At 36.5% G+C, this 22,760-nt stretch overlaps 1 protein-coding gene across 4 annotated transcripts in view; it reads right to left on the bottom strand.

Annotated features, from left to right (window-relative positions):
* CDH12 (cadherin 12) overlaps positions 1 to 22,760 on the bottom strand; it is a 626,739-nt gene that overhangs the window by 506,920 nt on the left and 97,059 nt on the right. For 3 of the 4 annotated variants that reach the window (XM_021546438.4, XM_021546413.4, XM_077786157.2), the window contains exon 1: positions 12,803 to 13,114. The exons of the other annotated variant lie outside the window; for it this stretch is intronic. The gene's annotated coding sequence lies outside the window, so the exon portion shown is untranslated. Of the gene's footprint in view, positions 1 to 12,802; positions 13,115 to 22,760 lie in introns of those variants that run through there. 4 annotated transcript variants of the gene reach the window in all.

Below are 22,760 nucleotides of genomic sequence, written 5' to 3' on the forward strand. Positions count from 1 at the left end.
ATGACAAAGAAAAAATAAAAATAATGGTTTATGCATGTACATATTTTCACATGGAAAATAAACAAGTTCACCAATTCCTAGGTAGATATTTCATAGTGGTGACATTTACAATTCCTTCTTTCCAGGGATGGATTCCACTCATCTATATGAAAAATGACAATAGATCCAAGAGTTGGTTGAAGATATGTTTTCATTGAGCTGCTTTCAATGTAAAGAAAATAAGGATTCAGTGATACAGATATGCCACATATTTAGATACTGAAGATAAAGATAAAAATAAAAATCCTATGCTTTCTGCATTATACCTGGCAGCCAGCTTAATCTACAATTAACAGCATTAATACAAACTTCAAAATCTTGAAGTGTCTTTATGTTTCATTGCAAAAAATCACTCTGCTGTAAAATTATTAAATAAAAATTATTAATCATTATAACTGATTATGGTTTGAGTGAAAATTTTAGCCTTGCTTGCAAAAAGCACACATGTTCCTGTTATTAGTCCATTGAGCTTGAAGGATTGGTCATTGCATTCAGATTATAAACTAAGTCTATATATTTCTTAGATATTACTAAAACACCATTATTTTATTATATAAATTTATCACCGGAAATTAGATCTGTGAAGGATAGAGAATGACCTTGGATTTTGATCTTTGGAAATGGTGAGTTTGAATATCTTTCAAATTTCAATATGCCAAACATGCTTAAGTAGGAAAACATTGGGCAGAAATAAAATTGCATGAGTTTAAGCTTCCAAATGCAAGAATACAATACTGATCCTCAAAAATCATTATACTGTGGATGCAAGGGGAGGGAAAAGGAAGAAAATCTCTTTCTATAAATGCTTCAGGCAGCTATCACAAGAGACTTTCAAGTCTGAAATTTGCTGCAACACTCAGAAAATTAAAATACATAGAACTTCTCAGAGTTTTAATGTAGTACACATTTCAAAAGCTATTTTTCACTATTTGAATGTGAGTATATATCACTAAGCAGCTGGGAAACCTAATTTAGGTTTGAAATCTGCTTACAGTTTTAAGATCCTTGGCAGTATTTCTGGGGAGGTCCTTGTATAATACTTCTAAAGCAAAATAAAAATGTTATATAATGAGGGCCAAATATATGAAATATTTTAAGTGCCTATCCTTTTACCATATTCCATGCCAAACCAGTCAACAATATTATTTCAATCACAATTCTATTTCTAATGCCTGATTTGAACAACAAACTCCCTCTATAGTATCCATACTCTTTAGGAAATGTTCTTATGGGTGGATGAGAAAAAGTTGAATGCATTAAAAAAGCACATATTTTTAAGCATTTAATCACTACTTGATGCTGTTGAATGTGGCTGTTTGCCAAAGCGTAGAATCAGAGAAAGTGGTAGAAACAATGTTAACAGGTACTTCCAAGTTAGATTTTTTTCACTGCTAGTGGCTTTCCTTAGAAGAATGTTGAATGAGTGAAACTATTTATATTTCCCTAGTGACAGAAGCTCTTGGATAATCTTTAAATTCAGCTATAATAAAATTAATTTATTTGAAGAACAGCAGTATTTCTTATGGCAATTGCTTCTGTATCTAGGTTGCATGTGCAGCTGGTAAAAAACAAAGTTCATCTCTTGATTTCCATAGGCCTTATATATTTGTATTAAAAAAATAAGGCAATTATTCCTCTACCCATTCATGTTTTAGCTGTACTATATATTAACTAGGAGTGGTTTATGTCTAGGAGAGTTTAGAGCTAGTGAGATTTATGGCAATTTTACTGGAAGCATTTATCAAGATTTAGTGTTTGTCAGCAGCTGGACCAGTGAGCAGCCTGATGGTCATTCAGCACAAAAACAGTGGTCAGGTGAGAAAGCCCAGATCATCCCCAAAAATGAGAAGTAAAAATAAACCTTAAGAGCACTGTACAAACATTTACAATCACAGCCAAAACATCTTCTCATCCTATCACTTAGACTGTTTTGAATTGCTATGCCTAAGTGATAACAATTCTTCAGTGTAAATGACAATGTGACAAAACTGGGAGAAGAAATTATGTTGATTCTCACAGTATATTCACAACTAGAAAACATATCCTTTTATTCCCTTCTCAGTGTGGCTACCAGCCTGAGTCTCCCCTGTGAGAAACTACAGGGGGAATAGTATTGATGTTTTCTTCCTGTTGGAAATTGCTCCATTTTCATGTTAGAGACTCAAGCTGTGAGGGGGTGAAGTGGGCAAAGTCATAAGGCACTTGACTTGTAAATAATCTGTCACAGCAGGTCAGGGATAGCTAACTTTCCTCACCTAAATGAAGGAAAAAGAAAGAAGCAAAAGACAGGGAGAGACAGATCTGATTTCTGCAAATGTCCAGCCCGTCTGCTCAGCCAGATGGCCAATTGAATCACAAGAGGAAGGTGTCACAGAGAAGCCTGAGACTTCCCTGCTTTATCATGCTCTAGCCAAAAATAATAATTCAACAGCATCCAACAGAACCCTAAAGGCTTTGTGTACTAGCACGCTGAGCTTTCCTGTAATCACTGTGATATCTTCAGGAACAAGGGGTGGCATGAATCGTTATTTGGATGTGATAACATGACCCATACCAACATTAAGAGATAATAGGCAAGTCTGCACTCTGCAAATCGAATCACACCATGATCCATCATTAACCTAAGTGAGCTACTGCTTTACTGAAGGAGCCCTGTAAATGAATAGGTCACAGTCTATTTAAAAGCTGAGAGATTTGTTAATGCTCCAAGGTCTTTTATTGTATTAGAGCATACAGCCCAAGTACAACTAAGATTCTAAGTGTGTTTTTAAAGGCTAGGTAGCAATGGAGACAAAACCCAAGATTTAGACTTGAATATTTTTTAAATGCTCCATTAAAAACTTGTTTGTGCAAATACAGAAAGGTATTCTTATGTGTCTTGATTTTAATTTTTTCTTAAAGAGGAAAGAAAATAATCACTAATTTGATTTTTTTTTTGGTCTTCACAAACTTTCATAGTGCAAGGAGTAAAGACTTTGGGAGTGTAGAAAATTAATGCACTTCCAGTTGTTCTGAATCAGCATTACATGACAAATTAACATTGTCCTTCAGAAAAGAGATTCAGAATTAAGCCAACTATTTGCTAATTTAGGAACTCTGGATTTTGCATAGACGCAAGTCCAGGTGTTAATACCAGTTCTTCAGTATTCAGTTTTGATAACAGGACTGAGCTTCAAAACTGGTTAAGACAAATCTTTCAAGGATTCCCATAACCCTCTTTTTCTTATGGCATCCTGGCAGCTTTATTTAGTTATGGACACAACAAGGAAATATGGACATCCTCTGAGACTTCAGAGCCATAAAAGAAGAAGGAATTAATACTCCTAAAATCAAGTTTAAATCACAAATTATATATCTCTTTACCAAAAAAAAAATTGTTTTATTTTTATAGCTATAATCTTATAGCAATTATTTGCAATAAGGGAAAGAAATTAATGAATCTTTTAATCAAATCACTATACACTATCAAACCACTTTTGCCTGAAAAAGGTAGGAATGGGCTTCACAGTTGGGAAGAAAAGATCTCTTCCAAGTACTGCATGGATAACTTGGGAGGAACAGATGCCAAAAATCTTGATAAATAGTGATAAACTGGCAATCACTTGAAAACACTTGTATTTCCTTCTAGGAAGGATGGATAATTAGCTTCCACATTCTTCATTTTTACCCTGAAAATTTGAAAAATATCTGTGACCATTTACTATATAACTCTGTTAAACAGTAGTTCAGAGAATATGTAAGGTGTTTTAAGGGACCATGTGCTGTAGCACTTTTTGTGAATTTTAGGGCATCCACATAGAATAATTTTGGTTACATTTCTAAAGCTTTACCAGAATAAATTACTATATATTACTGTTGTTTAGTTAAATTCTTTGTTGGGACATACTCTTCTTTTGATAGTCTCAAATGATATATTCATTACCTGCATACTTCCTCAAGACCTTCTCACACTTTCCCCTGATGGACTGAAATTCACTGAGGCATACTGCTTTTACTGACAAGAGCCAAGTATAACAGTATGCAATTTTTTCCTCTGGTCACAGCTTCAAGAAGGACATTCATATTCATGTTTAAACAACTCAGTTCACTCTACACTCCTACTCTACAGCTGTGGGAAAAAATTCCAGTGAAACACCTTTCCTGTGCATAATAACGAAATCCCCATGAACCACACACAGCCTTTGCAGAATGTTAGATGCTTAAGTAAGCTGCTGTATCAGACCCTCCTCTAACTTTGAAGTCTGACTTACACTTGTATTTCTGGAACCTCCCTGATGCTATCTCTGTCTGTCTCCAAAATATAAAGAGCATATCAACTTTTATAGGTAGAAGACTTTTACCCTTCAATTGTTAGGATTGTATGCAGGCCACTGATAAGTTCTTGATTTCTATTTGATCCAGTAATTGAATAAAAATGAAAATGCCTTCTCTCAGCATAAAAGGGCAACAAATAATTAGGGAAGAATATATAGAAATCAACACAACTGCTTATGACAAGCATTATGAATATAGGACAAAAAAATCTGCAACCTATTCTTTGATCATCTCTCTCTCTCTGTCATAGCCAAACAAATGACACTGACACTTAATTAATTTTCTTTTGAGTAGAAATAATAGTTGCATTGTCCTGAAAAGTTCATTCTTGTCTCCTGACTTATATGGATGAGCTTTTGGAATCCACTATTAGCAACATTTTGGGTTTTTATTAATACTGATATTTGTTTATAAATAGAATTAGTCTTTGCTCCTATCACCAAGATACTATGCTACCAGAAGAAATAGAGACTGCATACCAATATTTCATAGAAATGTGGAGTGATTAAGATTGCAAGGGACATTAAAGAGTATCTAGCTCCAAAATCCTGTAGTGGGCAGGGATGTCACCCACTAGATCAGATTTCTCAAAGCCACATCCAACCAGGCCTCAAGCACTTAGAAGGATAGGGCACGCAAAGCCTCTCTGGACAACCTGTGACAGTGTCACACTACTCTCAAAGGTAGAGAATTTCTTCCTAACATATAATTTAAATCTCTCTTCTTTTAGTTTAAAAACATTCACCCTTTCCCTATCAATACCTGCCCATTCACTGTCCCTCTTTTTATAAGCCCCCTTTAAGTACTGAAAAGCCACTAAAAGTCTACATGGAGACTTCTCTTCTCCAGGCTAAGCAACCCCAAAATTCAGCCCGCCTGCGTAGGAGAGATGCTCCAGCCCTCTGATCATTTTGGTGATCCTCCTCTGGACCCACTCCAACAGGTTTACAGGTTTTCTCTGCTAAGGACTCCAGAGCTGGACACACTACTTCAAAATGCAGTCTCACAAGAGCAGAGCAGAGAGGGACAATCACCTCCCTCAGCCTGCTGGCCACACTTCTTTTTGATGCAACCTGCATGCATTTGGCTTTCTGGGCTGCAAAAACAAATAGTTGTCGAGCTTTTCACTTACAAATAGCCCAAGTCCTTCTCAGAGGGCTGGTTTCAATGACTTCAGCTCCTAGTCTGTACTCATGTTTGGGATTGCCTGAACCCTGGTGCAGCACCTGCACTTGGACTTGTTGAACCACATGAGGTTCTCATGGGTCCACCTCTTGAGCTTGCCTGGATGGCATCCTGTTTTTCAGGGTCACTCAGCTTGGGGCCATCTGCAAACTTGTTAATGTCACACTTGAATTCACTGTTTACATCATTGATAAATCTATTAGAGAGCACTGATTTCTGTTTCAGGGCTTCCCTAAACCATATTAACAGCAGCTCCTAAAAGAAGCCCTGCCAGCAGGTATGCAATAAGCAGGGCAGGAACATGGAGGCCATGCTCCTCTGCCTGGCCAAAGGGCTTTGTGACTGAGGGAGTTTCCAGCCAAGGTTAAGCCAGATTTATTTCTGTTCTGCGCACCTAAAGAAGCTAGAGAATCAACCTGGCCAAAAATCTATTTTCAAAGCAAATTTCCACAGGAATAAATAATTACTACTGGAATACAACATGAAAGGTCTTGATGAATCAAGACTGTCATGCTTGTTCATTGGGCTGTCCTTTCAATGAATCATACAGCTTTATTTCTCTGACATGGACCAGAACTAGGGCTATTTTCATTAATGACAGGAATGTTGAAGCAAAAAACTTTTATTTAACTTTAGATAGGTTTTATTTCTCTTCTTCTACCTTGGTATTATTTCCCTATCTACCGTCATTAGTTTTTTATGCAGTTCAATCCACCAAATCATTAATGCATTACCCATGAGACCCATTATTTTGAACTGTTTACTTGTGGCTGAAGTAATTTTCAAGATTAATCTCTAATTCCACAAAAATCCTGTTTTTTTTTTCATGCTGCTGTCCAAGTTTTCAGTGGTTTATAAGAAAGATGTAATGTACAGAACAGAACTGAAAAAAAAGACTGCTTCTGTGAGTGAAGGCATTGCACAGTCTACCACCTCTGACTCTGCTACTAGAGGACAGATGTTTGGGGAAAAAAAAAATTCTCATTTGGTAACTGACAGTGGGAATTAAAGGACATTAAGTGCAACAGGAGTGTCTATACTGAAGCAGTGGCCAGGACATCTCAAAATTCAGTTTCTAACTAAATTTTACAGTAGGTATTAAGAATGTATGTACTGAGACAAAGCAGAGAATAAACACAAAGAAAAAAAAAAAAGAAGCAAAATATTTGCTACAAGATTTCAAAAAGGAGGTAGTTATAACAAGCTATGACAGGTTCACTTGATCTGTCAAGGAAATGCAATCCCTTTCTGGAGTTTAGCAAAGTAGCAATTTCAGAGTATCTCACAATTGGTTTTACTGAATAGAAGAAAACAAATCAGCCAAAATAAACCAATAAAGAAAAATGAAATTAGGAAAGAAGTTCTTTCAAAATAAAGATGCCAAAATAGTATGTCTTAGCCCTGTCTTATTCAATAGCAAAGTTAAGCTTTTCAGTGATGAGAGGTGATTAATATCTTGTACTATGTCTCAGGGAAAAAGAGTACTTTCTTTACCAGACAGCTTCTTAGAACCATATTGACATATAAGGGAATTACCTCTTAGCATTACGCAGACTCTTAAGTAGCATCCTAAAAAGAGACATACTTCACTATTTTTCTGAAATATAGGTCTCTGAGCAGCAAATTGTATTAATGAGGGATGACAGAATCTGTACCCTTTTACCCTAATTTTTCCTTTAAGAGGTAAGCACAGTGTCACATCTACTCTGTGAAATCTGATAGTATCACAATACAAAATAACAAATACATGAAAACATACCCCAACTTTATTTCTACTACTATGACACATCCACTTAAAAGTATCATGCAGCTCCTAAATGCAGGCCAGTAGGAGTGAACTGAGAGAAACCAATGTACCACAGCAGACCACAGACCTCCCTCCACATCAAAGACTTTTCTAAAAACTTCTATAGAGCTGAAAAGAGGTTCCATCTCTTATAACAGACATATTCCAGTTCCTATAGTGAACAGCCAAGTACCTAAGAAAAACAAAGATCATATGATGTTTTTCATAATGCAGTTATAAATCATAACACTTCAGACAACATACCTTCTTAGTAATATTTGTCTATTTGTTGCCACCCTGAACCATAATTCATTCCTTGTGATACTTTCAACTCAATGTGCTATACAAACTCAAATCATGTTCACATTTTAAAATGTCTTATAAAAATTACTTCATTTAAAGTCTATGTATAAACACACCCAAACTGATGTATACATAAAATGCTTTAAGTGGAGGCATTTTTATGAGTCACTTAAGAGTGGAACAGTACTTGGCTTCATAACAATCTTCACATTCAAGATACCTCAAAGAGCTTTGCAAATGAATAACTTGGAAACCAATAAAGATACTGATGCTGTGGGCAAATACATATGATTTGAAGGGGAGCAGACAAATGCAGAGGTATTCGAGTTTCTTCTCTAAACACACAAATAGCAAACCACGGTTAAATTAAGAGAAATCAAATATACTATGGCATCAGCTTTAATTCTTTTTTGGTCTGCATTTCTCTCCTGTAGTTCTATTTTTTTTTTTATTAGGAGTATTTAATATACAGGTTCAAATATATAAGCTCTCTGAAATTAATGACAATGTGGAAATAAGATTAAAATATGGCTGTTCCACCCAGCAACATACTGGAACAAAAAATTATTGTTTAAAACAATTCATACTAAAATTGAACTATGTTTCTTTTTTAGCTTTTCAAGAAATGTTGAATAACTCTGGCAGAACTGTCATCAATTTGCTTGTATTTAACTTTGAATTTATAGATTATAATGAATTGTAAAAGTTGGAAGAGAGGTCTAAAATCATTGACTCCAACCACTGACATGATTCTGCCATGTTCACTACCAAACCATGCCAGAATGTGACATATTCACATGCCTTTTGAACTCATCCAGGGATGACCATTCCACCACTTCCTTAGGCAGCCTATCTCAATGTCTGACCATTCCCACAGTGAAGAAACTTCCCATAATATCCAATCTAACTCTCCTCTGGTGCAGCTAGAGGCTGTTTCCTCTGTCCTGCCACTTGTCAACTGGGAGAAGAGGCCAATCCCACTTGGCTACAGCCTCCTTTCAGGCAGCTGTAGAGAGTGATGAGCTCTCCCCTGAGACTCCTTTTCTCCAGGCTAAACAACCTCTGCTCCCTCAGCTGCTCCTCATAAAACTAGTGCTGCAGACCAAGCACAAGCTTTTTTTGCCCTTTTCTGGACATGCATATAGTTCAGTACATACACGCACACACACACACATATCACTGTTTGTCAATACTAAGAAAAATATTCTGAAAAGAGTTTGGTATTCCTAAAAGAAGGAGAAATGCTCAACAGCAATACATATGTACAGTCATTTTTCAAAGCCTTATGACTGTGAATGGGACAACTGCTGTAATTTAATCAAAGTGCCAGTTGTCATCACAAAATTATTTCATACAGTACTCAGTATAATACACTATTAAATAACAATATAAGTATAAATAATAATAAATAATGTCTGGTAATGAAGTATAAACAACAGAGGCAAAAGTTTTAGTAAACTTTTAATATTTTTAAATTAAAACTGGTATATGCTGTTGGAACCAGAAGAAGAATGCATGACAAAAATAAAGCTTTTAAAATAAATATATCCAAACTTGAAATATATTATTTTTCTTCATTGTTTCAGACTATTTTATTATAGCTAGAAAATAATGAAAAGACATGTAATGAGCACATGCACTCTCTTATAATCTTTTAAAGCATAAGGATTAGTAAAAGCAATACATTGCAGAGCAAAAAGTATGAGATCCTTCTAGGAAGGCACTGTTGTGGAGAAATGTACATGCAGAAATTCCCTTTAGGTGGGAATATCCACTTTCTCAAGAATGTTGATATTTACAATATCATGCCTAATGAGAAAACTGTGCTCGAAATAATCTTTCTTGTTATCATTTAAGACTCAGTCATCACACAGGAAATGATGAGTGTTTTACCAGTTTTACAGCAGGGCACATGGTAAGGAGAGCCCTGCTCCCCGCCAATGAGAAGATGTTTCCATGTGCTTCAGTGGCTGGCTCCTATGGCTAGCACCAGGCTGTGTGCCCACCCCCGAGACTCTCTGTGCTTCACTACATGAAGACAGCACAATGTTCACCATGACTGTATCTGCTCTGTTTTATTGTAAGACTTCACACTGCATGGCCACATCAGAATAGTTTAGAAAAGTTAATATGGGACTAGCAGATCCTCTGAACATATTAAAGGCAATTTACCTCAGCTGTGGGTGACTATAAGAATATTTGAAAAATTTGATAATGACGCTTTGCAGAGTTACATGTAAGTTACTTCCTTCTCTAATTCTGTGAGAACCGTTTAAATACTTATTCAAGCACAACTTTGCAACCTTTAATGAAACATTTATAACCAAACTAAGATACAGTGGTAGTAGCATCCAGATAAAGACAAAAAACATCATGACATTTTCCTATGACACAGGTGTCAATGATTTCTAAAACATTCTCTTATACAAAAGTATTTAAAATAATTTGAAACTGAAAAGGCTGTTAGTCTAAAACTCACTTAAGAAAAAGTAATTTAAGAATTTGCTAACTTATACAATTTCTCAACCATCTCAAGCACTACTACTGAACCAATGGGTTATTTAAGGTTGAAAGAAAGCAAAATAAGCTTTTGCTTTCCATCTGGATACTGACTAAAAATCATGTTTTTCTTCAGAAGAGCAAAACTTCAACTGATTAGTGCAAAATGACAAACTGCATATAGCGAGACAAATGTAGCCTTTATATTTGTTATTCTGTTAACTACTTTCTATTGCATGTCATTGCAACTGAAATATTTTCTTCTTATATATTTGGAAGAAAAAAATTACTAAGTATCAAACACTTTGAGGGAATTCTATTATGAATAGAAATTGTGGAAGATCCTTCCAGCATTGTGTATAAACAAATACCATAGACTTGACATTCAGAACAGGTGGAAGGGAGAGGGACAGGAAGGGCACAAATTAATTGAAATAAAGCAAACTTGAGGATGAATGTCATCTATGGGATAGATGCAAGAATGACAAAAGAAATTTTCTTATGAAACAGTCTTTTCAAAACAAAGATTTTGTTTATTACTTCCCCAAAGGAGAATCTGTTCCCCCTGCGGTCTCCCACAGGAGCCTCAGTCTCTGAAAAGAGCAACATCAGGTAACTGAAGGAATGTGACCCCTGTTGATGAGTAAACAAGTTACCCTTTGTCCCCTTAAAAAAGAAAAAGCCCATAAGTTTCACTCCTCAATTTGCTTAAAAGACACCTCATAGGACCTTGAGCACTACACCTCAAACTTAAGGATAGTCAATTGGAGAAGCCAAAAAGCCCACCTAAGAGATTCACTAGAAAAAGAAGAGAACAAAAGAAGTAATCACTTTTGTGAAGTGTTTTAGCAGGAGCAAAAACCTCTTCCCCTGGTTAGGTTTTTCTCTGTAAAGAGCTTTTTTATTTAGCCTTTTATTAAAACTTTTTGTTTTCAACACTGTCACAAGAGCCATCCTACTTATTTAATGCCACCTGAGGTAGCTGAGGTATCAAGGGTATAATGCTTATCTCCGAGAGCTTATAAGACCTGGCTTGAAGAGAAAAAGCATTAGGTAACTAGTTTGATCAGTTGTATTGAAAGACTTTGGTCTGCATGCTGATATGTTCCAGAGCACTCAAATCAGTTTAGCAATTAACTGCTTATTACTTCTACAATGTAGCCATCGGCCTTCGGATCTGAGAAAATATTTTGTAAGAAGCCTTGAGACCTCTGGAAAACACGCTGTGACCAATGAAAGGTTTAACACGATCAGAAGACTGAAATAAAAATGTCCTGACAAATTTGCTAATTTCATAAAAGCATGGTTTCGTGGAAATATTTTAATATTATTTTATTTTGAATCTGAAATGTAATCACTGACAGAGCAAAAGGTGCATTCCAATAAGACCTACTTAGTATTCTTGAATAGTTCAGGTTTTGTTGTTTATATTTGAATTTAAGATAGAGAAAGAAATACCAGGAACTCAACCACTCATTGATGCTATCCAGCATCCTATTTAGCCCTGTATAGATATTTGCAGATACAGGAAAAAACCCAGTTGACCATCACTCAATAAACACAGACATTTACACAAAGTCCATCATCACCACCACATCATAGCATGCTCTGAAATTAGTATTTTAAAGGGAAGAAACATGTTTTCTCCTTACTCTAGATTAAATATAAAGAATTGAAATACCAGAGCCACATAGACATTAACATCAAAATTTACATTAAATACTCAAGGTAAGTATCTTCACACATTGCTGTCATAGGCACACTTGCAGCATGATTTGTAATTCAGAGCAAAACCCACTATTAAAACGTTTGTATAAAGATTATGCATATCATACTGTTCATCACATGACTAATTCGTAGAAGATCAGTTTGAAACATTATAAGGACAAATCATGGCTCACATTTGAAAACCTTGTGTCAGGGCTAAATTTTATTTCTCCCCATTAAATTTTTTCTGCAGTGCCCTTTTTTGTTTATTTGTTTTAATGTGGGAGGCTGCTGAGGTGTTTTCAAAGTTGTTTCTAGTCGAATTCACATTCCTTACCTTATTTTCTTTAATTGAACCTTATTACTTCAAACGTCAGTGCGGCAGAAATCCCCCCTTTCCTGTATTCACACATACACAGAGTACTGAGCACTCAAATAATTTTTTTTTTTTTTTTTAAAGGAGCATAAAAAACCGGCAAATACATTTCCAGTCCCACGAGTTTCACACCCTCTCTTAGCTATTTTTCCTTTCAACTGAGAGCCCAGTTTGGAACTCCGCATTTTCCCTTCTGTCAGCCCCGATCTCGGCAGCCAGCAGAGCCGAGGTGGCTGCACCCACACCTCCGTGGCACCCAGGTACCCGCGTCTCCCGGAGGGCTGGACACCTGCAGAGCGGGCAGGGGAAGGCACAGCTCCTTCCTGCCCCTGCACTGCTCCCTCTCCCTTTGGCACTGCGGACTCGCGCACTTTGTTCCGAACTTATTGAAGTTTTGCGGTTCCACACCGGGATGAGCGGGGAATGCAGGCGGCTAAGCCCGCACGGCCGGGCTCCTCGCGGGGCGCCGCCGCTTCCCCTCGGCGGAGGCAGCGCCCGTCCCTCGGTGCCTGGCTCCGGGGCCCCCACACCACAGCCCCGGCCCCGGCGATGCCATCCCGGGCTCTCCCCCTTCCCGGGAAAAGCCGCCTTACCTGCTGTATGGAGCTGCAGCGGCACCAGGCAGCCCGGCAGCAGCGCCCACAGCGGCAGCGCCTCGCTCGCTCAATCGCGGTAGCGGCAAACTGCCCCTTCTGGCGCTCCCCCTCATTCACAAACCATGTCGCGGGCAGCAAAGGCAGGTAGAAACCACTTTCTTACTGGAAGAGGCCGGTTCCCTTCTCAGAACGCGTTTGAATCGCTCTCTGAGGCTCCCTACACATTTACCCTTCAGATCAATACTGCACTTCAGCAGCAGCCTGAGCTCAGCTGCGGCTGATAGAGAGCAGCCAATTGGTATTGAGGATTCCCTTTCGGGAAGCCCCTCCCACAAAAATACACCGTCTGCATCTGAAATTTTGTGAGTTGTGAAAAGTAGTTTTAACCCCTTGCTTGAAAACTACCCTGTGCTTTTGGAGCTCTGGATAATCTAATTTTTTATTTTTGCATTAAAAAAAACAACTCTGACTGCACAAACTATTCCCTCCTGAGCGCTTATAAGCTGGGTAGCATTCAGTGAGAAAAATAAAATACCCGACCTGGCAATCAACTAACTGACTGGTAGGAGGATGATGTTTTTGCAATCTAGTAGATATAGCCCATGACAAAAAAAAAAAAAAAAAAAAAAAAAAAAAAAAAAAAACCCACAAAAAAACCACCAAAAAAAACCCCAAAAAACCCACCAAAAAAACCCACCACCACCAAAAGCCTCGTACCCCCCCAAAAAAAAACCCAAAAAAAACACACCACAACCCCCCACATAAAAAAATACACAAGAAAAAAAAAAAAAACACAAAAAGCTGCCTCCTCACTAAAAATGAAAAATGCCTCAAATCTATCATCCAGACATCATCATTATTTTTTTCCAACAAACTTCCCATATTTCTGACCAAAAATATGCCTTGACTTCAAGTAAGCAAGAAAAAATAATTTACATAGTGGCATATACAGACACAGTAACATAACAAGAGAAGAAAAACTTTTATTTTGCCCAGGCCTGAATTTTATTTCATGAATATGACTTCACCATTTCATCAAGGACATTGAATGCTTTACATTTGAAGACTTGACTTAACTTGTAGAGCCATACAACTTTATTTCTAGACCCTCGCAGTAAATACGCCACCTTCTTGTTTGTTTCTTGGTGTTTATATGAAGGCAAGACCTGTTTTAAAACGGTTTAAACCTGAGAGCCTGCTTTTCTGACTTAAAGTAAAAGGTATGCCACATGAATTACTGCAAAAATAGAACATTTTAAATAGACTTAAATTTTCAACAAAACAGACCTGCCTAAAATACACAGAGGTAAATGAGTTATGTAACATTAGCACTTTCCCTTCTATGTGGATAATACAATCTTCATAGCATTTCAATATTCTGAAGTTTGTACTTGCAAATTAGATAGTCTGCCTAGTAAAAACACACTTAGGTTTCCATCAATATAGCTGAAAAAAGTGGAGTGCTATATTTAACATAATATTCATTTGACAGAGGCAGGCAAATAAATTACAGATACATGCATGGATTTTAATGTGGCCGGCAGCAACTTCATTAATTTTAGTCAAATATGGAAACAGGCCTAACTACTGGGGAAACACAAAGCAGCTATCACCTATGAGGTAAGGCCTTCCTCTCAGTCAAAATACTGAACACTTTCTGCATTACAAAGACATAGTTCAGGACATTTGGCTTCTGGCTCATGGGCCATTTGCAGTCTATTAAGATCACTTGTATGACCTCTAGGCTCAGTTTCAGCTGCCCTCTTCTCCAAGAATAACTTGTAGAAGACAGTAGGGTGTGCTGAGCTATTCTGGTAGTGGCTGCAGGACAGCTTCGAGCTCCCTGACTTTCAGGGAATTGCTTCTCCAATGTAATTCCAGTTCTGAGCATGGTACCTGCAAAGGAAAAATACGCCTGACCCATAGTTTATCATTGGAGGAGCCTTAAAAAGTCCTTATCAGTCTGCTCAGTGTGTTTCTCAGATCAAGTCTAAGAACATTCTGCAGAGAGTGGAAGGTAGGCAGAATATATGCTGAGGAAATAAAAAATATGCGGTATATCTGAGGCACACCGCCATAAAGTTCAGAAGCATAAGAGAAATTGCCAAATTGATCATATTTTGCATCCCTATACGTACACACATATATGCACACCTGGCTAAATTGTGGAGAAGACCATATACTGCCGTCCAGTTGCAGGAGATTAGTGAGCTTTCCAGAAAAACAAAGTCATAAAACCACAGACATTAGGCTAACCTATGACAAATTAAGATTCTGTATCTTTGCCCATGCCACACACTATTTTACAATTGAAATCAAACTGCATGTAGCTGCGATACTAGCTAAAACCAATTCCTAGTGATAAGGAAGATATGTGCTAATGTCTTTACAAACAATGCAATGGCTGAAGGGAAAGATGTGTCTTTGAAATGGGAGTTTATGTCTCTGTTAACTTCAAGCAGCAGGTTTGTTACAGAGCCCAGACACCTTGGCTCCTGAAAAAGTGGGTCTGAACTTTGGGGTAAAATAGTAGGTTCAAGTGGGGATATGTGCTAGGTGGTTTGGGAAGGCTGTACCTTCCTAGTACCTCAGCCGATGGGGAAAGGGAGAGGGCAACATGCAGCCGGGAGTGCTGTGCCCTCCGAAACTGAGAGAGAGAAAATCCCGCGGGCGTGTGCCCCAGTGGACTCTCTCCCCTTATTAAAATAAAGTTGCAGGATTCCTCTGTCTTCTTTTTGGACACTGGCTTTCATTGCATGGTTTTCTATACCCTAGATAACATGAAAAAAAGGGCATTTCTCTTCCCAGAGTTAATAGAGTGGAGCTGTCATGTAGAAAAAGGAGCATAACTAAATTAAAACCTTCTTCTCCCAGTGAGCACCAAGCCCATCAATATGAAAGATTCCAATATTGATAGTAGGGAAGTGGTCTCCTCCACAGCTGGTCAGCCCTCCCAGTCCTGCAGCAGTGTTGCCCTGTAGCACTCTCTCATCCCTTACAGGTATGATGTGTGCTCAGAATTAATACATGAGCTATTTCTCAAAGTCCAGCTTCCTCAAAACAGTAAGTTACTGTATTTTATATGAAAATGCTGGTAGTTAACCAGAAAAAAAATCATGCCCCAAGAGCTGTTTGTATAGATTATCAAAGCTACCAAGTTCTCCTCTTACATGGAGTCCTATCTTTGTTGTGTGAAAAGCTGTGGCTGTCATGACACTGAAGTAATTTATAGGGATTTAAAAAATGAAATAATTTCTTTTTTGTCCATCATGTGAACAAGCCATGAAAGTGTCCTCCAAGCAAAGCAGTTTAGATGTGTAGTGACTAGATGTTCCATATTTTTAAATCTAGGAGATGATCAGCAAGTATAATTTTCATCTTTGTCAATTCTATTAACTGATGACAAAGAAATGTTGTTATCGCACTTCCTTAAATTATAATATAGAGGTGGCTGTAAAAAGTTCATTCAGTCTAGTTATTCCCTTCTAATGGAGTATACCAATAATAAAACTCATACTAGCTGCAAAATTATTGAAACACTTGAAAGCCTACTTTAAACTATCTTTATTTCAGCTTTACAGTTTGATTTAAAGTTTGACAATTGAAAGTTCAAAACAAACCCTAGAAAACAGACCAATATCATTTACAAAAGAGTATGTGAGTCCTTGCAAAGCCACAAAGTTAAATTGCTAATTTTAGCCTCCAATTTTGCTATCTGTCATAAAGAAATATGTGTGTGGTTTAAAATTCCATTTGTTAATTTGTTTTTTAAATTTTTTTTTTTTTAGAAAACACTGAAGCATGAATAGCTCATTTCTTAGTGTCACTCTAAAGGAGAGATAGAGCTACTTATTTATGAGAGAATACTCATTAAAGTTGAGAATGTATGTATCATGGAAGACAATGCATCCAGAGGAACTGGAATTCCTCCTTCTTTGAAAAAAAATCCTTGCATGACAGGAGAAGCAAACATGTTTGCATTTTGCCCCTGCATCCCTACAAATTCTTTTAATACTGGTCCAGATAACTCAAGTTTCTTCTTGCTACTCCTAGGATTTTTCAAAGGTTTCTTTTAAGAAAATGCAGGCTGGATAAATACCCTTTACAGAGTCTAAAAGACTTCCCATGCCATCCAAAACAAAGTCTGAGATTTTTAGCCTTGAAGAATAATGGAAACACATTTATAAGGATAACTGAATTGATTTAAGCAGCTACTTATTTGCCTGACTTGTGCATGGTAGAATTCAAGGTTTAGCAATTTCTGAGGAGAATTCATTCATATACACATGTAAAACCAGGATTAAAAGCCCACATGCTGCACAACATAGGTAAAAGAGATTTGAGATTTCACTTGTGAACTTTTTAAATTGATAAATATTTATATATATGTAAGATCAGCCAAGCAGTGTTTGCCTGAGAGCTTCATTTTGTTGGGCAACCTTATTGAAAGAGATAAGATTCAAAGAGAAAGATTAATTTAATAGGTATACTTACTAGGAATCTATGGGATCTTCCATAATCCCTGAAACTTCTGCAGTTAGATCTCCCTGAACTTAAACCAGTATATTACATTAATAAAGTGGTAACCTCCCTCTTCAGTGATTTCCCACCTTGTTATCCATGTAGCCATCAGGCTTCTGTTTTCTCTGTAGTTATAAATATGGATTGTTATAGTGACAACCTAGAGAAATCAACCCAAGATCCATCATTATCCTAAGAGAGTTGTAGTTGAAATCCCTCCCTAAGGTCACAAGCAGAGTCATAAACGACAGGTGTCATTTCCAGATGATGTCTAATCTGTTCTAGAAATCTCGGAGGACAGAGAATTCACAGTCTCTCAACTAGCCTCTTCCACATTTTAGCTACATTTACAAATGAAAGATTTTCCAGGTGCTTAACATGAAACTGCCTGGTTGAAATTTAAGTCCTCTGGGTTTTGCTCTACATATAGTCTGGTTTAGCATAATGTGTATTATTCTCTTCCTTTTTGCTATGATATTTCATATCATGCAGATATGAAATACAGATATATCATCTCTAACAATCCCCGTTCCTTCCATCTCTCTTCACAGGACTTTTTGCTTCCTAGATTCTGAGCATTCTTTTTACTCTGTTCTCTTCTCTATTCAACAGATTTCCTGTTTCCTAAAATTAAATGTCTGATACTGGATACAATAGGGCTGCTGTGCTCTGTGCTGGTAAGACATATCCTGAGGATTATTAGAAAAGTAATGCCTTCAAATTTGAGTACTGTCTTTATTCAGGGTCAATGTCATTCTTCTCTTTGTCATGCTGTTATCCTAATAATCAGTCCTTCTCTAAAGAACTTGCACTTTAAACAAAACATGAGAGAGAGCTCTCAGATGCAACCAGTGCAGCAGCACACTATGAACAGAACAGTGCAGGTATGACTGACTGTTTAATTGTCATTGTCAACACAGGAAATGAGAGACAAAACAATAGGGTGCAATAGTGTTTGCATGAGGCATTTTGAACTTCTCATATTTCTTATTGCATCCTTCCAAAAAGCTTTCAGTTTGCCAATGTCTATGCCACTATCTTTGTCTCATCCAACTGCCTACTTCCCATAATGTCTACATGTCTGCAGATTGTAGTGCTTTTTATCCATCTACCCATTGGAACATGCACCTTTAGACACAAAACATAACCTGTATCACATTTAATTTGTAAATATTTTAATATAAATGTTTAGTCAGCTGGGTTTTTTCAACTCCACAATTGATGCTACTTCTTAGAATGTGTTCTGTGGATTTGTTGATTTTTTTTTTACTTTTGTATTTTAGACATAATGACTGCTAAAAAAGGGGGAGCAGATTTCACCAGCTGAGTAGTTTTCCTTCCTGGTGAGTCCAGCACTGTCACACTTTGCCTGTCCTACTGCTGAAAACATGAAACAAAGCATCAGGACAATTTTCTTGCATCCTTCTTTTGTGGCTTATCCCCATTTAAGGCCTGCCTACTAATTCAGTTAGCTTTGCTCTCCACCACCATTGTCAACAGATACAAACGATTACTCATCTCACATTCCACTAAAACAGTATGTTTTGATGCATTCACAAAAGCAGTAAGTAAAATAGAACCATATAGCTAACTCAGACAGTTATGAAATATGTCAAATTGATGCAAACTAAACCTGGCTGTGTGTGAACTTAATTAGCATCATGAGCACCAAATGGATTATCAGCATGAGAGGGATAGCAAAGGCTATAGCAGTTATTAAGAAATATAAAGTTATGTCAGTAGCACAGATGAGAACTATGTGTGGTTATCACAGAATGGAAATCAGCTCTAATGTACACAGACAGTAGTTCATAAAATAGTTAATTTTTGTTTTAATTTCGGTATAAACTTTACTTTTAAATAATGTATTCTGTTGACCCACATTTCATAATTTTTAAGTTTTCTACATTATATATTTTGATAGTACTGTTGAAACTGTTGTGTTCTAGCAAGTTATCACAATTTTCTTCTGGGGATAAATACGTCTCCATAAATTGTTATCACTAACCTTAGATTTTTGCAAGCTTTTTCACAGGAGTGAAATTATAAATACACTCATATTAACATAATCCATTTTTAGTAATTTCTTATTTTACTGCATTTCTAACAAGACAGTGAATTTATTTCATTGAAAGGTAAATTTATTTTTCTGCTACTCAGAGACTCTTAAATCTCAATACAATGCCTTCTCTGAGCTATAGACATTACCTTTAAAACAGTGTTTTATTTTGTTGCAGTTATTTTAATTTCTAAGGCAATATTAAAAGCCTGTTGTAATTTTATATACTTATTTAGATTTTACATCCAGGCAAAGATTCTCTCAAGAAACACAATAAACTTACCTACATTTCCAAGTAAGTAGCTATTCTTTATACTTCTTAAAATTACATTTCTGCTTTGCTAAGATTGCGTGTTCTATGTGCTATGTACTTATCTCCATCAAGTGTTTACCTCATGTATGTTACACGTGAATAACAATTTTATACATGTAGATCTAAAATTAGTTTACATAGCAGTAGTAGCATGATTTTCACAAGGAAATAATGAAGAAAAAATAAATTGAGGGAATACTTTCTACAAACAAAGGCTAGATGAGCGATAAATCACTGAACTGGAACAGAATGGCAGACATTAAAAAAGTCATATCACATACTTGTTTGCGAATCCTCCAAAAAAGAGCAGCTTGAGTTTTACATGTACCTATCTAAAGTGTTTTAATATCTTCTGATGAAACTGGATGCAATTATTATTCTGAGCTCAAAAATCAACACACTGTTTTTACAAGTTTCTTGCAACTTTTAACAAGTTCTTTCATTTATGTTTTCTGCTACATTCATGTGTGAAATGTGAATACAGACACTTTAATTAAGATAGAAACTATTCTGTGAGAAGATTGGATATTTTTCATAGTGAAGCACTATGGTACTGGGGCACTGAAAAGTACCAAATAATTACCAAACAGTCAGAAGCTTTTTCCTGGAATTCAGGTTAGAAGAAGCCCATTGAGCCTGAGCATACATACACAGGGATGAAGTGTTGCCTTAGAGCTTACAGAGAGTAAAAATACTTAGAGTGTACTTTGGCTTTCTCTTTGACGAGCAGCAATTCAACAAGTTCCTGCTTCCTCTAGGCTATTCACATCCAGTTTGTGCTCTAACATCAGTCAGTCTGAACCAGAGAGTGCCCTTCCTTTTGTTTCTACTGTGTACCTCTACATCACCCTGAAATTCATTGCCCTCTTATCCTAAGGCTTTTGGAGGTGGCAAGATTTATCAGCCACTGGATAAGTGAATATAGTATGTAGCACAGTAGTATTTCATTCAGTATTCTCCACAAAGATGCCCGAGAAACATCAAGGGATCTCCAACCCCTATTTTTACAGAACAGATGTTTGCAGTCCACAAAACATTAGTTGGGAGTTATTTCTTTGATTCTGCACCTTGGTTACTATTGAGGTACATAGGCCAGAGCATCCATCCATCTTGCTGAAAACAGGCCACTACTACTAAATGAAAAAAAAGTAGTAGGCTGGAAATAAATGCACAAATGATTCTTGACAGTCCCTGCCAAAAATAAATAATGAACATTTATCAGGCTTAGAACAGAACAAAATTAATATTACCAAAAACATCAATGGAAACAATTGTCCTTTTTTTTCAACTTTAATTGCAACTTATAGCATGTGGAAATTGCTATCTCTAAACGTACATATTTACATTTTTAAATGGTTTGCAGAATTTGTTTCAACAAACTTTCAGTACTGTTCACACAAATTTTGTATATTTACACAGACTGCTCACTCCAGCTTCCAAGTGCATTAGTAAAAAGAGATGGAACAAGATGGAAAAAAAATTCAGCCAGTGGCTTATACAGATGTGGTCTAAATGCATGTTGCAACATAAAAATACTGCTGTCTATACAAGATTATTGCAAGGTCCATTAATAGCTACGGATAAGAAACTAGTGCATATTCTCTTAATTTTACATGTAACTTAGAAATCAAAGAAACATCTGAGATTTTTTTAGTTACTGAAATGATGCATTCTGTCCTCCCCCTGGTTCTTTTTCCACTCACACTGTAGAAACAAAAGAAGAAAGCTGATTGATATCTGTCTCAAACATTAGAAAATGGTTCATTTTCACATTCCATTTTCAATTAAAAGTATTCTTGAACAATTTGCTTTTCCAAGAGAATACTGAAATAGTGGTCTAAGATCTAGGCTTAAAATCTTAAAATATTTGTCATTTTTTCCAACACTGCAGTTTCAAGAGAACTTTGAGCAGGCAACACATAGGACCACTGCTACCAAAATAAGTTGTCTCTGTTTGGTACAGAGCGGATCCTAAGTACTTCTTCCTTTTATGTAACAAGCACAGTAAGGAGCAAAGTAAACGTGTAATTTTGAAGCAGATGAGGACGAGTCAGGAAAATCAAAACAGAGTTGTGAATCAAACAGTTTTTTTTTTTTTTCATTGACACCCCACACACACATACACACACACATTAGTTTTTTAGGTTTTTTCCCCTAAGGTCCAAGTCTATGTATATATACACTTCCAAGAAGAGGTGAAATTGTTGTATTATGTAAGAACATTAAAGAGAATTTTAATCTATTAGGAAATCCAGGCTTGTTGTTCTGCTTCAGAACATTGAACATATACAATAAGATTATTGCAGACTTCTTTTATCATGACAGAAATGAAAAGAATTTACAGACAAGATAGTAAAGGGTGTAAAGACATTATTTTATAATCCCATGATACCTGTAGTAATTAAAATACACTGCTTAAAGTCTGATGCCTACTCCCAGAAGTGAGTAAGAAGGGATGCTATAAAGATGAAGGAAATAGTATGTGTAATTCATTTTGTAATCCTCCTCACATATGAACATTGCTCCATTATTGAGAGAAAGGTAAGATTCAATACACTCAGGTTTGGCTGAATGGTATCTTGGTCGGTGTCAATCCATCTTTTTGCAAGGATCTGCTACCTTATATATTTATTTCTGGGAAGGTTGTTACTTTACAGAGAAACTCACAGAATATCTGATTTTTGAACATGTGGAAAATTAGTTTTCCTTCTTTCCCCAACTGAACAGGCAGACTGCCTCAATATCATCTGTTTCCTTCTACTCTGTTCTGGTTTATTCTGGTTTTCTTCAAGACATAGCCTTCAAGACATGAGAACAAGTGAGTAGATGACAGAGGCAGACACTAATAAAAAGTATTCATTTCCTAGTGCCAGGTAATGATAATATTGTATAAGTAATACCTGAAAAACTGAATAATTAAATAAATAATTTAGAAACTGGGTATAGACTGTGGAAATTTTACTTGGGTTGAAAAGGAAAGAATTTTATTTTTAATTTCTCATATGTTTTAGCACTTTACTTATTCAAATATATACCAGAGAGACTCTTTTCAAGACAAAAAA

Source organism: Lonchura striata, chromosome 2 (assembly GCF_050655825.1).
Source record: "Lonchura striata isolate lonStrDom1 chromosome 2, ASM5065582v1, whole genome shotgun sequence".
Taxonomy (NCBI): Eukaryota; Metazoa; Chordata; class Aves; order Passeriformes; family Estrildidae; genus Lonchura; species Lonchura striata.